Source organism: Megalobrama amblycephala, linkage group LG2, assembly GCF_018812025.1.
Source record: "Megalobrama amblycephala isolate DHTTF-2021 linkage group LG2, ASM1881202v1, whole genome shotgun sequence".
Classification (NCBI taxonomy): Eukaryota; Metazoa; Chordata; class Actinopteri; order Cypriniformes; family Xenocyprididae; genus Megalobrama; species Megalobrama amblycephala.
In genome coordinates, this window is record NC_063045.1 from 2,096,307 (window position 1) to 2,111,267 (window position 14,961).

A 14,961-nucleotide genomic window follows, 5' to 3' on the forward strand; every position below is an offset into this window, starting at 1 on the left:
AAATATAGGTCAGTTCAGAGTGCACAGGTGACACAGGTGCTGAATGATGATACCAACAATAGATGGAAACAATCTGAAAAGTAGAGGAGGAAGAGTATGTGTAAGAGGATGATGAGGAGAAAGAGCAAGAGGTGTGGAGACAAGGCTGTCAAGGCTGGATCCGGCACAGGTTTTTCCCTTTGCCTGGCAAGAGACGACATTGCCTGTGATGTAGAAAATGTCCTCAACAATATTCAATAATATTCAACAATATTATTGATCTGACAGTACTGACATTATAGGATGAGAACTGAACTAAGCTAGCCTAGATGATGACATCACTGTTTTCTGCAGAACTGCTTTATAGAGGAAAATAATTACAGTAATTTACATAATAATTGATGGTCTTTACAATGTAAGTGAATCAACACTGAACTGACTTCAGCTGAACAATGACACTATTTTCTTTTAGAGCTGTACAGCCAAAATGAACCCTCTTTGCATTACTGATCATCATGTACCTGTTATCACTGTAAAGCTGCTTTGACTATACTATATGATACTATACTATACTATACTATACTAGACTAGACTAGACTAGACTAGACTATACTATACTAGACTAGACTAGTATCTGTGTAGTATAAATTGCAATTGAAATAAAGGTGACTTGACTTGATTTAGGCCGGACCCAACATGAAGACATGATGCTGAAGCAGAATGAATCTCTCACTGACTCTGAACTTTGTTTTGTGTGTGTGTGTGTGTGTGTGTGTGTGTGTGTACTGTATCATGCTTTTCATTTAGAGTTTTCTTTGACCCTTTAGTCATTTGCATTTAGACTGCTGTATGTTTGCAGTATGTAAGTACTGTATATACAGACATTCAATACTATATAATATTGAATATAATACTCTACTTGCAGTACATACAGTATACTTTAAATTCACATTACTTGTGATTTCTATACATTTTATGTAATGGCAAAATGTGTTTACTGTGTTACAATATACTTTTTTTCTGTAACCTCATGTTCTGGATGTTGTGTTTTCCATTTTTTAATGTAGTGTCTAATGAATGATCTGTATGTGTTTATATTTTGCTTAATGTGTGTATGATCTGAAAGCTTTGTTTGATTTTGCCATAAGAGTCAGAAGTTTTGTGAAATTAGTTTGAAGATTGGATTTGTGTTTAATGTTTTGAGAAAATGAGTGATGGTTTCAAGAAATGTGTTTTAGCAATTGTGAAATACTGTAATATAGTGGTGATTTGTCACCATCTAGTGTTATCTTTGGCTTGGGTTGTTGTTCTTTTGTTCCATCATGTTGAACAAAGAGACTTTTAAATTAGACCCAAGCTTTATTTATTTTTCTTTAGCAAATGTGTTCTTAATTTAGGATTTAAGGCTCTTTACTGTAGATAAATCTTTAAAATTTAGCAGCCTAACCTTTGCTTTTAGTTCTTACTGACAGCCCATAATAAAACAATTCAAAATATCCCTCTAATATTACTTGTTTAAAGCTTAATCGCTGTCATATTTGAGATTCATTTAATGTTTTGTTTTAACATAGCAAATACTTTTGCTCTGACAGAAGGTGAGCTACTGTACTTATTTAGATATAAAAACTCCCATATAGATATGCAGACCTGAGATTCATTTGCCTTGTTTTGATAAATGCAATAGCATCATCTTAAAACGTATTGCATGATGGAGAAAATGCTGTATTACTGTTACTAAAAATAAAGCTGCATCTGATTATGCTATGTTAGCTACTTCACAAATAGTGTTTTTTTTTCTGAGGCATGGTAAAGCATGGTAAAAAATCAAGAAAATTAGATTTAAACAATATAAGACTATATGTGTTGATATAACAATAATTAGTTTTCTGTCTATAAATATATTAAAACAGCTGTTCCATTGTCTGTAAAAAACATGCCATATATTATAGCGTCTTTGGTGTTTTCATGGTTTCTACCAAATAAACCGGAAACCGAGGGTAACACGGGTATGGCACAATTGACAGGCGACTCCTCACACGTCCCGGAGCCTTGATTAAAATTGCAATTTAGGAAACATTTGGGATATTGTAAGTACTCAAGTGAACAAAATATATAACACTGGCCTAGTGGTTTTTGTATATTTTACTGCAAAATTCTTGCACCTTTAACTGAACGTTGTTTAGTTTTGATGTTTAATATTCAAATTCAGTAGTCATGTTTTGAAATGTTTGTGCTGACACTAATGTTTTCAACATCTTGTGAAACTTTTAATTGAGTATCTGTAACAGCAGCCGACCACTCTTATTTAACGTAAATTTAGTACTCTCTACAGATATTTTTTAGTTAGTAGTACTCTCGTGAAAGTGGCTTATCTGAGCTAGCGAAGTCCATAGATTATTTAACTTGTGACTTTAGCAATGTGAACCTTCTATAACCCCCACCAACCACCTGAGCATTTATTTATCATGCTCAAACAGATTCATTGTGACTTCACAGCAAGGGTGTCTTCCTGCTGCTGTTTTTTATTGACTCAAAATGCATGTTCTCATATTTGCTTTGGTTATGCTTAATTATTCCTTTCATCATACACAACTTGTAAAACATAAAACGATTTTAAACAGGTTTATTTATTGCTGCTGCTATTCACTCAAAATGGATATTCTGCTGCTAGATTTCTTATGCACTTAACTATACACAACTATAAAACATCATACATGATTTTGAACGTGTTAAGTTTGTTTCATTCATAAATGCAGACCATTATAAGCAGGCAGTACATTTTAATCTCGGGATGCACTGAGCATATCACTTTAACTGTTCAATCTCCAGCAATACAATACAGAGACCAATACTAAAAACATAAAATTGAGGCCAATCTCATTCCTGAGTTTTGCCCCACTAAATTTCAAAACATTATTACAGTCATTTTTTAATAGTATGGAAGTTAGGCTAAATCCATCTAGTTAAAAATAAGTGTAGGCCTACATAATTTCTTTTCCTACAATTAAATAAATAAATGAATAAATAAATGGCAAATTCTTATGATATGGCTGAAAAGGACAAACCTACTAGCTATTACAAATTGTACATTGTTTTGAATAAAATAAAACAATTTCCATAATACAAGTTGTTTCAATAATTGCTCACAAAGAGTCTAGGGTTAGAATATGTAAGATAATAAAAATCTTTGTGACTTATTCAATCCGATATTTTCACTTCTTTTTTGAAAAACACTCTCGCATGACTTGCTTCCGTAGTCTTGTCAGATTTAGTCCATAAATGAGGGGGTTTAAAATAGGTGGTATGAGTAAAAATTCTAGAGCCATGAAATTACGTAAATCTTGCGGCAAATTTTTTGAACCATAACGAGTGTACAGCACGTCAAACAGCAATGCAACACTCACATTGAGCAGTGCAAGAAGATGTGGTACGCATGTTTGTATGAATTTATGCTTGCCCTCTTTTGACTTTCTGCATTTTCCAATCAAGTGAATGTATGAGCAAAATATCAATACTGCATGTCCAAAATATATAATAATGATTACATACCCAATCACATTATTTACTGTTGTAGAAAAACAGGAAAGTTTAACAACTGACCAATTTTCACAATATAGCTTTTCAATACTAGAGCCACATAATTTTAGTCTTGATGTTAATACAATTGCAACACACATGCAAAAAAATGGAGAAAGCCAGCAGAAAAGGATACATTCAAGAACCCTCTGATTGGTCATTATTGAATGATACTCCAGTGGTCTACATATTGCCACATATCTGTCATATGCCATCACTGTTAATGTTGAAAAGTCACACAGAACAGATGAATAAATGACAAATATCTGAATCAGACATCCAGCATAAGAAATCACATGATACTGGGATAATAAGTCATAAATAAATTTAGGGTAGAATCCAAGCAGTACCAAAAAGTCCATTTATACACAAATTACATATAAAGACATACATTGGCTCATGAAGCCTCTTCTGCGAGATTACAGTGTAAATTATGGTTACATTACACAACACAATTAATGGATAATACAATGCAGTCAAAGAAAAAAACACAAATCTGTTTCCCATTGTTTCATTTAGTCCAGAGAGAGTAAATACTAAGGCAATGGATTAATTCCCTATTGGTGGCTGCATCTGGAATGATATGCAAAGTCTTGTGATAGTGATATCATTATGCACTAAAATAGGTTCATTTGAAATTGAATGTTGGATGATTTAAAATGATCAGATAGTCAGCTATTCAGTCCTGTTATCCAACAGAAATATGTTTAATATGCTAAAGGTAGCATATGCTGGTTCTTCAAATGAAATAATTAAAATAATTAAAATCTTACCACAATCTCTTTTTGTATGTTTGACAGAGTGCTGTGTGATCTGGTTGATCTGGTGTGATATATATGGATACTGGTCTCATGCTAATTGCCTTGTAATACTTGTAATACTTGTAATACTCTCTTGAGAAGCTTTTTTTAAAGATATGTCAGTCAAGTCAAGTCACCTGTATTTATATAGCTTTTACAATTTTTTACAGTGATAACTGGTATATAATTTTTGGCTGCACTGCACTTAAAGAAAATTATGTCATTGTCCATCTAAGTAAATTCAGTATTGATTCATTCCGTTGTAAGAGTATAGTTATATTTGTATATAACATGTATATACATGTATAGTTAATTTATCTATATCAGCACTGGAGTAAACAGTGATGTCATCCAGCTCAGTTCAGTTCGCATACAATGGTGTCAATGCAGGCAGATCAAAACTGTTGAATATCAAATGTCAAAGGAGAAGGAAGCAAGGAACCCAAGCTCCAAAAGGTGACGTCACGTGGCTGTCAGACAACAGACGGGAACAAGAGGGTAAGTAATCAACACCTGGTTTATTCAGAAACAGAGGCACGAACACAGGAACAACACAGGTGAGTAGATTGCAAATATGAGCACGTAGAGTATATTCACTTAGCTGAGCAATAACAGAGTCCTTTCTCTTTTGCAGGAGTTTCAACGTGGGAAGACAAGACTTGACGAAGGAATGGGAACACGGAGACATCGAATGAGAAGTAAGGAGTCCAGGTATGTATAAACAAGACCAGACACAGAAGTGAGGGAAGTGAGTGTTCTTATAGTGCTGGTGTGATGAGGTTCAGGTGCCACTGATCAGTACTCTGATTGTGAACGAGTGGGTGGAGCGTGGAGATCCGGTGACGATGTGTGTTGAGTGTTGGTGGTGGGAACTGACTCTGTGACAGTACCCCCTCCTCCACGGGCGGCTCCTGACAACCGGATGGGGCGACGACGGGCTCTACCTTGACCCGAGGAGCAGGATGGTCTGGATGGTTGTGATGGAACTGTGTCAGAAGAGAGGGATCAAGGATGTCGTGACGGTTGACCCAGGAACACTCCTCGGGGCCGTAGTCTTCCCAGTCGACAAGGTATTCCAGTGCTGGACCCTGTCATCGAGAGTCGAGGATCGCCCGCACCCGGTAGATGTTCTCTTCCTCTGCAATGTCAGGAGGAGGAGGTACCGCATCGTTACCGGGATCTGTAGAAGGAGGAGACAAGGGTTCAGTGTGGGGTTTGAGTAATGAGACATGGAATGAAGGTGATATATCATACTGAGGGGGTAGTTGAGCCAGTAGGTGACTTCGTTGAGCTGCCTCTGGATGGTGAAGGGACCTATGTACCGGGGACTCAGCTTAAACATAATCCTAGGTATTTATTTGACACAGTGGCTAAATTAACTAGAAACAGAGATTCAACTGCTGACGTTTCCATAGAGCACAGCAGTAATGACTTTATGAACTTCTTTACTTGCAAGATTGATAATATTAGAGAGAAAATTAAAAACATGCAACCGTCTACAGTTTCGCTTCAGACAGTGCACTGTAGTGTCCCTGAGGTAAAACTAGAATCATTCGCCGCTATAGGAGAGGAAGAATTATCTAAACTTATCAAATCATCAAAATCAACGACATGTATGTTAGACCCAATGCCGACTAAACTACTGAAAGGAATGCTTCCAGAGGTCGTAGGTCCACTTCTTGATATAATTAATTCATCCTTAACACTAGGATACGTGCCAAAAACCTTTAAGCAGGCTATTATTAAACCTCTTATTAAAAAACCTCAACTAGATCAGAGAGATTTAGTAAATTACAGGCCAATCTCGAATCTACCTTTTCTGTCAAATATACTAGAAAAAGCAGTTTCAACACAACTGTGCTCCTTTTTAGAAAGAAATGGAATCTGTGAGGATTTCCAGTCAGGATTTAGACCATACCATAGTACTGAGACTGCTCTCGTTAGAGTTACAAACGATCTACTCCTATCATCCGATCGTGGCTGTATTTCTCTATTAGTGTTATTAGATCTCAGTGCTGCTTTTGACACTATCGATCACAACATTCTTTTAAAAAGACTTGAAAACTATATTGGCATTAGTGGAATTGCTTTGGCATGGTTCAAATCGTACTTATCTGACCGTTATCAGTCTGTAGTAGTTAATGAAGAGATGTCGTATCGATCACAGGTTCAATATGGAGTACCACAAGGCTCAGTACTAGAACCGTTGCTTTTCACTCTGTACATGCTGCCCTTAGGAGAGATAATTAGGAAGCATGGTGTTATTTTTCACTGCTACGCTGACGATACTCAGCTCTATATTTCCTCGCGCCCTGACGAAACCTACAAATTCACAAAACTAACAGAATGCATAGCTGACATTAAAAACTGGATGACAAGAAATTTCTTATTATTAAATTCAGAAAAAACTGATATCCTAATCTTTGGACCAAAAACTTCCTCACGAAAAAACCTTGAATACTCTCTAACACTTGACGGGTACTCCATTAAACCTTCGTCCTCAGTTAGAAACTTGGGTGTGCTCTTCGATACCAATCTTTCATTTGAAAGTCATGTTTCTAGTATCTGTAAAACCGCCTTCTTCCATCTAAAAAATATATCTAAATTACGACATATGCTCTCAATCACAAATGCGGAACAGTTGGTTCATGCATTCATGACCTCAAGACTAGATTATTGTAACGCTCTACTGGGTGGTTGTTCTGCTCGGCTTTTAAACAGACTACAGTTGGTCCAAAATGCGGCAGCTAGAGTTCTTACTAGAACCAGAAAGTATGACCATATTAGCCCAGTTCTGTCAACATTACATTGGCTCCCTATTAAACATCGTATAGATTTTAAAATCTTGCTACTTACTTATAAAGCTCTAAATGGTTTAGCTCCCCAGTACCTAAGTGAGCTCTTAATGCATTATAGTCCTTCACGTTTATTGCGATCTCAGAATTCAGGCCAGTTGATAATACCCAGAATATCAAAATCAACTGAAGGCGGCAGATCCTTTTCCTATTTAGCACCTAAACTCTGGAACAATCTTCCGAGCATTGTTTGGGAAGCAGACACACTCTGTCAGTTTAAATCTAGACTAAAAACACATCTCTTTGCTCTTGCATACACATAACACATTATCAATACATTAACATTTTTCAAATCCGTTAAAGGATTGTTACGCTGCAATAATTAGGTCGGCCGGAACCGAGAACATTTCCTATAACACTAGATATACCTGTACATCAGAATAAGAATGGCATCTACGCTAATATCTGTCTCTCTGCTTATCCTGAGGTTTCCGGGTGCTGGATCCAGGCCGTATCCAGATCAGATGGAGAACCTGTGTCTGGACCTGACTACAACGTAGCCCAGGAGACAATGGGCCTACAGATCCAGTTCTGGCTGCATCTATAATTCAGATTTTAATCCCCGTATCCGCTTACATATATTTATAATCTATTTTTAATCTCTATAATAAAAATGTATAATTCAGATTTTGATCTCCATATCCATTTACATATATTATATATATCTTCCAAGGGTTTTTTTCCCTCCTAGGACTTTTTTCCCAGTGTTAGCACGCTGGGTTTTTCTCCTAGGGGTTTTTTTCCACCCCTGGGAGTCAGCCGACATTGGCTTAATGTAGCACCATCTTGTATATGTTACATATTACCATGCTTGTTTGTACAGCTTATTTTTAACCACTTCCCTTTTTTCTGTGCTTCTAATATGTAAAGCTGCTTTGAAACAATTACCAATTGTAAAAGCGCTATATAAATAAATTTGACTTGACTTGACTTGACTTATGACAAGGCAATCAGAGACGGATGTCCTGGGTAGAGAGCCATACCTTCTGGCCAGGTTGGTACTGTGGAGTTGGGCTTCTTCTGGCATCCGCTTGCCACTTGTGTCTCTGAACTGCCAGTTGGAGATGTACATGAGCTGAATCCCACATTCTCTCGCTCTACTGGAACCAGTGGTTGAGAGCTGGAACCTCGGAGGGCTCACCCGACCACGGGAAGAGTGGAGGTTGGAAGCTCAGTACGCACTGAAATGGGGTGAGCCCTGTGGTGGTCTGTTGGAGGGAATTCTGGGCATATTCCACCCAGGGCAGGAATTGGCTCCAGCTGTCCTGGTTCTGGTGGCAATATACCCGCAGGTATCTCCCGATCTCCTGGATCTTCTATTCAGTCTGGCCGTTGGTCTGTTGGTGGTATCCTGAGGACAGGCTGACTGACACTCCTAGGAGCTTGAAGAAAGCCTTCCAGACACGAGATATGAACTGCGGGCCACGGTCCGAGATGATATCTTTAGGGATTCCAAAATGACGAAACACACGGTTGAATAGGGCCTCCGTGGCCTCTAGTGCTGTAGGCAAACCCTTTAGGGGAATGAGCTTGCAGGATTTGGAGAAATGGTCCACAATCACAAAGATGCAGGTGAAATTGTTTTAAGGTGGGAGATCCGTCATGAAATCTATCCCCAGGTGAGTCCAAGGTCTTTGTGGTATGGGTAGCGGAAGGAGTTTACCCTCTGGGAGCTTCCTAGGAGTGTCATCAACGGCACAAACTGAGCATCCTTTGATGTGTCGGGAGACATCCTGGGGCATAGATAGCCACCAGTACTGTTGATACAGGAGCGAGAGGGTACGTGAACTACCTGGGTGTCCAGAGCCCGGAGAGGAGTGAGCTAAGTCCATGAGGGGCTGACGATGTGCTGGGGGAACGTAGAGACGCCCCTCAGGACCTCCCGGTGGAGCAGGTTCGGCTGAGTTAGGCTCGGAGATCTGCTGGTTGATGGTCCAATGGATGGGACTTACGATCATGGCTGGAGGGAGGATGGTTTCAGGGTCCATATTTTCAGGATCAGTCTGGAACAGACGGGAGAGAACATCAGCTTTACCATTCTTATTTCCTGGATGGTAGGTAATGGTGAAGTTGAACCTTGTGAAGAATAGGGCCCAACGAGATTGGCGATGATTGAGTCTTCGGGCTTCTCGGAGGTACTCTAGGTTGCGGTGGTCAGTGATGAAGTGCTCCCTCCAGCCAGTGTCTCCATTCCTCCAAGGCTAACTTTATGGTGAGCAGTTCCCTGTTACTGATTTCATAGTTCTGCTCCACCGAGGATAGCTTCTTCAAGAAAAAGGCACATGGATGGAGTGGTGGTGGTTCACCCTGCCACTGGGACAATACCGCTCCGACCCCAGTGGATGAGGCCTCCACCTCCACAACAAAAGGGAGTTCTGTGTTCGGATGGACCAGGATCGAAGCGGTGAGGATAGCTTCTTGGAGCTGATGGAAGGCTTCTCGGGCAGATGGATTCCAGGACAGAGACTTGGACCGGCCTTTGAGAAGCGATGTGAGGGGTGCACTGAGAAGGCTGTAGTTGTGAATGAAACGTCTGTAGAAATTGGCAAATCCTAGGAAATGTTGCAACTCTTTGACGGTTGATGGAAGGGGCCAGTTGCAGATGGTGTCCACCTTCCTCTTGTCCATCTGAATGCCGTGTTGATCGATGATGTAGCCGAGGAAGTGAACGGAGGTGGTATGGAACTCGCACTTCTCCAGCTTGAGGTATAGATGTTCACGAAGCTTCTCGAGGACCTGGGAGACGTGTTGCCGATGTTCAGCCAGGTTCCGGGAGTAGATGAGGATATCATCGATGTAAACTATGACGAACTGGTGGAGGAACTTCCACCTCATTCATATAGTTCTGGAACATGGAGGGAGAGTTGGACAGGCCATACGGCATAACCCGGTATTCATAGTGGCCAGATGGTGTAACGAAGGCAGTCTTCCACTCATCCCCCCAGCGGATATGAATGAGGTTGTATGCACTCCCCAGGTCCAGCTTGGAGAAGATACGAGCTCCCCGCAGCTGTTCCAGAGCTGCTGGGACCAGAGGAAGGGGATAGCTGAACTTAACTGTCTGGAAGTTCAGATGACGGTAGTCAGTGCACGGCCTCAAGCCTCCGTCCTTCTTGGCCATGAAGAAGAAGTTTGAAGTGGCAGGGGAAGTCGATGGATGGATGAATCACTAGTTAAGGGCTTCTTTGACATACTCCTCTATAGCCTTTTGCTCCGGGATTGACAATGGGTAAACTCTAACCCTTAGGTAGAGTAGCCCCAGGTAGCAGGTCAATGGCACAGTCCCATGGCAGATGAGGTGGAAGTTGGGTAGCCAATCACTTACTGAACACATCCTGGAACGCCCAGTATTCTGGAGGAATTTCAAACTTTTGATTTCTGGAATTTCAATGGAAGCTGAAAGAAGATGGACATACTTGGAATGGAAGGAAGTAGATTGGATTTTCGGTGGCTTATGAGAAAAAGCTGCTGTTGAACCTGCTATGAGTAAGACCACTGCTAGCTCAAAGTCAAGTAAAGTCACATTTATTTATATAGCACTTTTTACTATGCAGATTGTGTCAAAGCAGCTTTACAGTGATAACTTTTTATAAATTTTGCTGAACACCAGCTCTTAAAGAAAATGGTGTCAGTATCCATTTTAAGTAAATATAGCATTGATTCATTCTGATGTTAGAAACGTCTCGGTTACGTATGTAACCCTCGTTCCCTGAAGGAGGGAACGGAGACGTACGTCAGTAGTGACCGACGAATTGGGATATCGCTAGAGAGCCCCTATCAGCTTCGAGAAGACTAAAACAAGCCAATGAACATTGCCGTGCGATATTTGCATAACGCACCCCTCCCCATCCGGGGCATATAAAAGGGGGAGGAGATGCAATCGCACTCTGTTTTTCGCTGAGGAGACAACTGGTGTCCGCACAACAGCGAGGGTACAGAAACTGTGGCGACGGGACGTACGTCTCCGTTCCCTCCTTCAGGGAACGAGGGTTATATACGTAACCGAGACGTTCCCTTTCAGTCGGTCACGTTCGACGTACGTCAGTAGTGACCGATGAATTGGGATCCCAAATAAAACGCCACAGTTACGAACCCCTTCCAGTGCCCAGCGCAAGCTCAGCCGCCCGTCGCACCAATTGGGACGGTGAACGGGGCGAGCTTACGCCGGGAAGTCTACTGCTGTTCCGATATACCCACTAAGTAAAACTAGACTACACTGGGGAAGCGAACCCATAGGGGGGCGCTGCGGAGCCACTACCCACCCAGTGGGGAAGGAATTTACGTGGAACATATGGCCTGGCCCGAAGGGCAGAACGCATATGAGTCCCTGGGATGGCTCCACCTGAGTAGGGGGAGACTCATCTGGCAGGTGACAGCAGAACTCTGCTAAGGGGAAGACACGGGCTCACCGTAGGGAGTAACCGTGGACAATACACATATGGAGTCACTCACTTAGAGGGATTGCAACATATGGAACCCAACCAACAGACAACATCGAAGATGGATGTTGGTCTGGCATCAGACACTCCGCAATGTCCGAGCCGAAAGGGGAGGCGGAGGAACTCGACAGGGTTCACCGATCGGGGAACACGACTGGAGTCAAAGATGCACGTATCCAGCCCAGAGGGCGGGAATGGCATTGCAAGCCGACACATAGAACAGGTTCAACGCGTCTACCGGCTCGTGGAAGCGAGTACACGGGAAGAAACCGGTTCCACACGTAAGCTATAAAACCTAGCAAACATGTTTGGTGTCGCCCAGCCCGCAGCTCTACAGATATCTGTCAGCGAGGCGCCCTGAGCCAACGCCCAGGAAGAGGCCACTCCTCTGGTGGAGTGGGCTCTCAACCCGAACGGGCAAGGCACGCCCTGGGAATCATAAGCCAGGGCGATGGCATCCACAATCCAGTGGGCCATCCTCTGCTTGGAGACAGCCTTCCCTTTCTGCTGGCCTCCGTAACAGACAAAGAGCTGCTCTGAGGTCCTGAAGCTTCGAGTTCTATCCACGTAAACGCGCAGAGCGCGGACTGGACAGAGCAAAGCCAGGGCTGGGTCTGCCTCCTCCGAAGGCAGCGCTTGCAGGTTCACTACCTGATCTCTGAAGGGAGTGGTAGGAACCTTGGGCACATATCCAGGCCGGGGTCTCAAGATAACGTGAGAATCACCAGGCCCGAATTCCAGGCACGATTCGTCGACCGAAAATGCATGCAGGTCCCCTACCCTCTTGAGCGAGGCCAATGCAACCAGGAGGACGGTCTTAAGGGACAGTACTTTTAACTCGACTGATTGCAAGGGCTCGAAGGGATGACGCCGAAGGGATGAAAGAACTAAGGAGAGATCCCAAGAGGGTATGGAGGGGGGACGAGGCGGATTCAGTCTCCTCGCTCCCCTCAGGAACCTGACGACCAGATCGTGCTTCCCCAAGGACTTCCCATCAACTGCATCGTGATGTGCGGCAATGGCGGCAACATACACTTTGAGGGTGGAGGGAGACAGCCTTCGCTCCAGACCCTCCTGCAGGAAGGAAAGCACGGATCTGACCGAGCATGATCGGGGGTCTTCTCGGTGAGAAGAGCACCAGTCAACGAACAGGTTCCACTTCAACGCATAGAGACTCCTAGTGGAAGGAGCTCTTGCGGAAGTGATAGTGTCTACAACCGCTTGCGGGAGATCACTTAGAACCTCCGCATCCCGTCCAGGGACCACACGTGGAGGTTCCACAGGTCGGGACGCAGGTGCCACAGGGTGCCCCCTCTCTGAGTCAGAAGATCCTTCCTCAGAGGAATGGGCCAGGGAGGGGCTGTCGTGAGGAGCATCAGGTCCGAAAACCAAGTCCGGGTGGGCCAATAAGGGGCCACCAGCAAGACCTGCTCCCCATCCTCCCTGAGCTTGCACAAGAGTTGAGTAAGAAGGCTCACTGGGGGAAACGCATACTTGCGAAGACCCCGGGGCCAACTGTGTGCCAGTGCATCCGTGCCGAGGGTACCTGCGGTCAGGGAATAGAACCACTGGCACTGAGCATTCTCCTGGGAGGCAAACAGATCTATCTGAGCCTCGCCGAAGTAATGCCAAATCAGCTGGACCACCTGGGGATGGAGTCTCCATTCGCCCGCAAGTGGAGGCTGCCGTGAGAGCTCGTCGGCTGCACGGTTGAGCACACCCGGGACATGAATGGCACGAAGCGACCTCAGATGCTTCTGACCCCATAACAAGAGATGGCGGGCGAGTTGCGACATGCGCGGGAGCGTAGACTACCTTGATGATTGATGTACGCTACGGTCGCGATGTTGTCTGAGCGGACTAGAACGTGCTTGCCTGACAACAGCTCCTTGAAGCGGCCCAGCGCAAGACGAACTGCCAGCAACTCGAGGCAATTGATATGCCAATGCAGCTGAGGCCCCGTCCAAAGACCTGAGGCTGCATGCCCGTTGTACGTGGCGCCCCACCCTGAGGTCGAGGCGTCTGTGTGAACCACAGCATGCCTGGACACCTGTTCGAGGGGAACTCCTGCCCGCAGGAACGAGGGGTCTGACCATCGAGTGAGGGCACGGCGGCAGCTCAGTGTTACAGAAACACGGAACGTGCCGCGTTGCCATGCCCATCTCGGGACCCGGCCGTGGAGCCAGTGTTGGAGCGGCCTCATATGAAGCAATCCGAGCGGCGTGACTGCGGCTGCGGATGCCATATGCCCCAGGAGCCTCTGAAACATTTTCAGTGGGGCCGCTGTCCTGCACTTGAGCGCACTCAGGCAGTTCAACACCGACTGGACGCGCTCCTCTGTGAGTTGCGCAGTCAGGGCGACCGAGTCCAGTTCCATACCGAGATAAGAGATCCTCTGCCCGGGGGAGAGTTTGCTCTTGTCCCAGTTGACCCGAAGACCCAACCGGCTGAGGTGAGCCAACACCAGATCCCTGTGTTCGCACAACTGCTCCCGCGAACTGGCTAGAATAAGCCAGTCGTCGAGATAGTTGAGAAAACGAACGCCTTGTTCCTTGAGGGGAACAATGGCCGCCTCCGCAACCTTCGTAAAGACGCGGGGAGACAGGGCCAGCCCGAAGGGCAGGACTTTGTACTGATATGCCCGACCCTCGAACGCAAACCGTAGGAAGGGTCTGTGACGAGGCAGAATCGAGACATGAAAGTATGCGTCCTTCAGGTCTATTGCTGCGAACCAATCTTGGGGACGGATGCATTGAAAAATGCGTTTCTGCGTCAACATCTTGAACGGCAGCCTGTGAAGGGACCGATTCAGGACTCGCAGATCCAAGATTGGCCGTAACCCACCTCCTTTCTTCGGTACAATGAAGTAGGGACTGTAAAACCCTGACTTCATATCGGCTGGAGGGACCGGCTCGATTGCACCCTTCGCCAGGAGGACAGCTCCGAAGTGGAGTCAGATTCTGCTGGGTGACAGCACCGATGGGAGACAGTACACGTGGTACGGCCTGCACCATCGGGGCGCCCCCACTGGCGAAATGAGAGGGGGCTGCGGACACCGAGGCAGAGCCCCGGGTCCTGACAACCGCGCCCTCTTGTGACCTGGAGGATGGAAGGGAAACAGCTCTTTCTGTGAAAAGGTGGGTACCGCTGGACTCCGGAGAGCCAGCGGCGGGACAGACACAACAAGTTTCTCCCGGCCCTCCCCCGGGAGTGGAGGGGCAGATGGAATCCCCCCCGAAGAGCTGCAACTTCCTCCTCCAGGTCGCCCGCTTCAGGATCGCGACTTCCTCGACCTCTTGCCACCTGGCTTGG

The 14,961-nt window shown here is 44.6% G+C and overlaps 1 pseudogene; it reads right to left on the minus strand.

Annotated features, from left to right (window-relative positions):
• Positions 1–3,191: 3,191 nt before the first annotated feature.
• On the minus strand, positions 3,192–4,369 carry LOC125263014 (annotated as a pseudogene).
• Between the last annotated feature and the right edge of the window lie 10,592 nt (positions 4,370–14,961).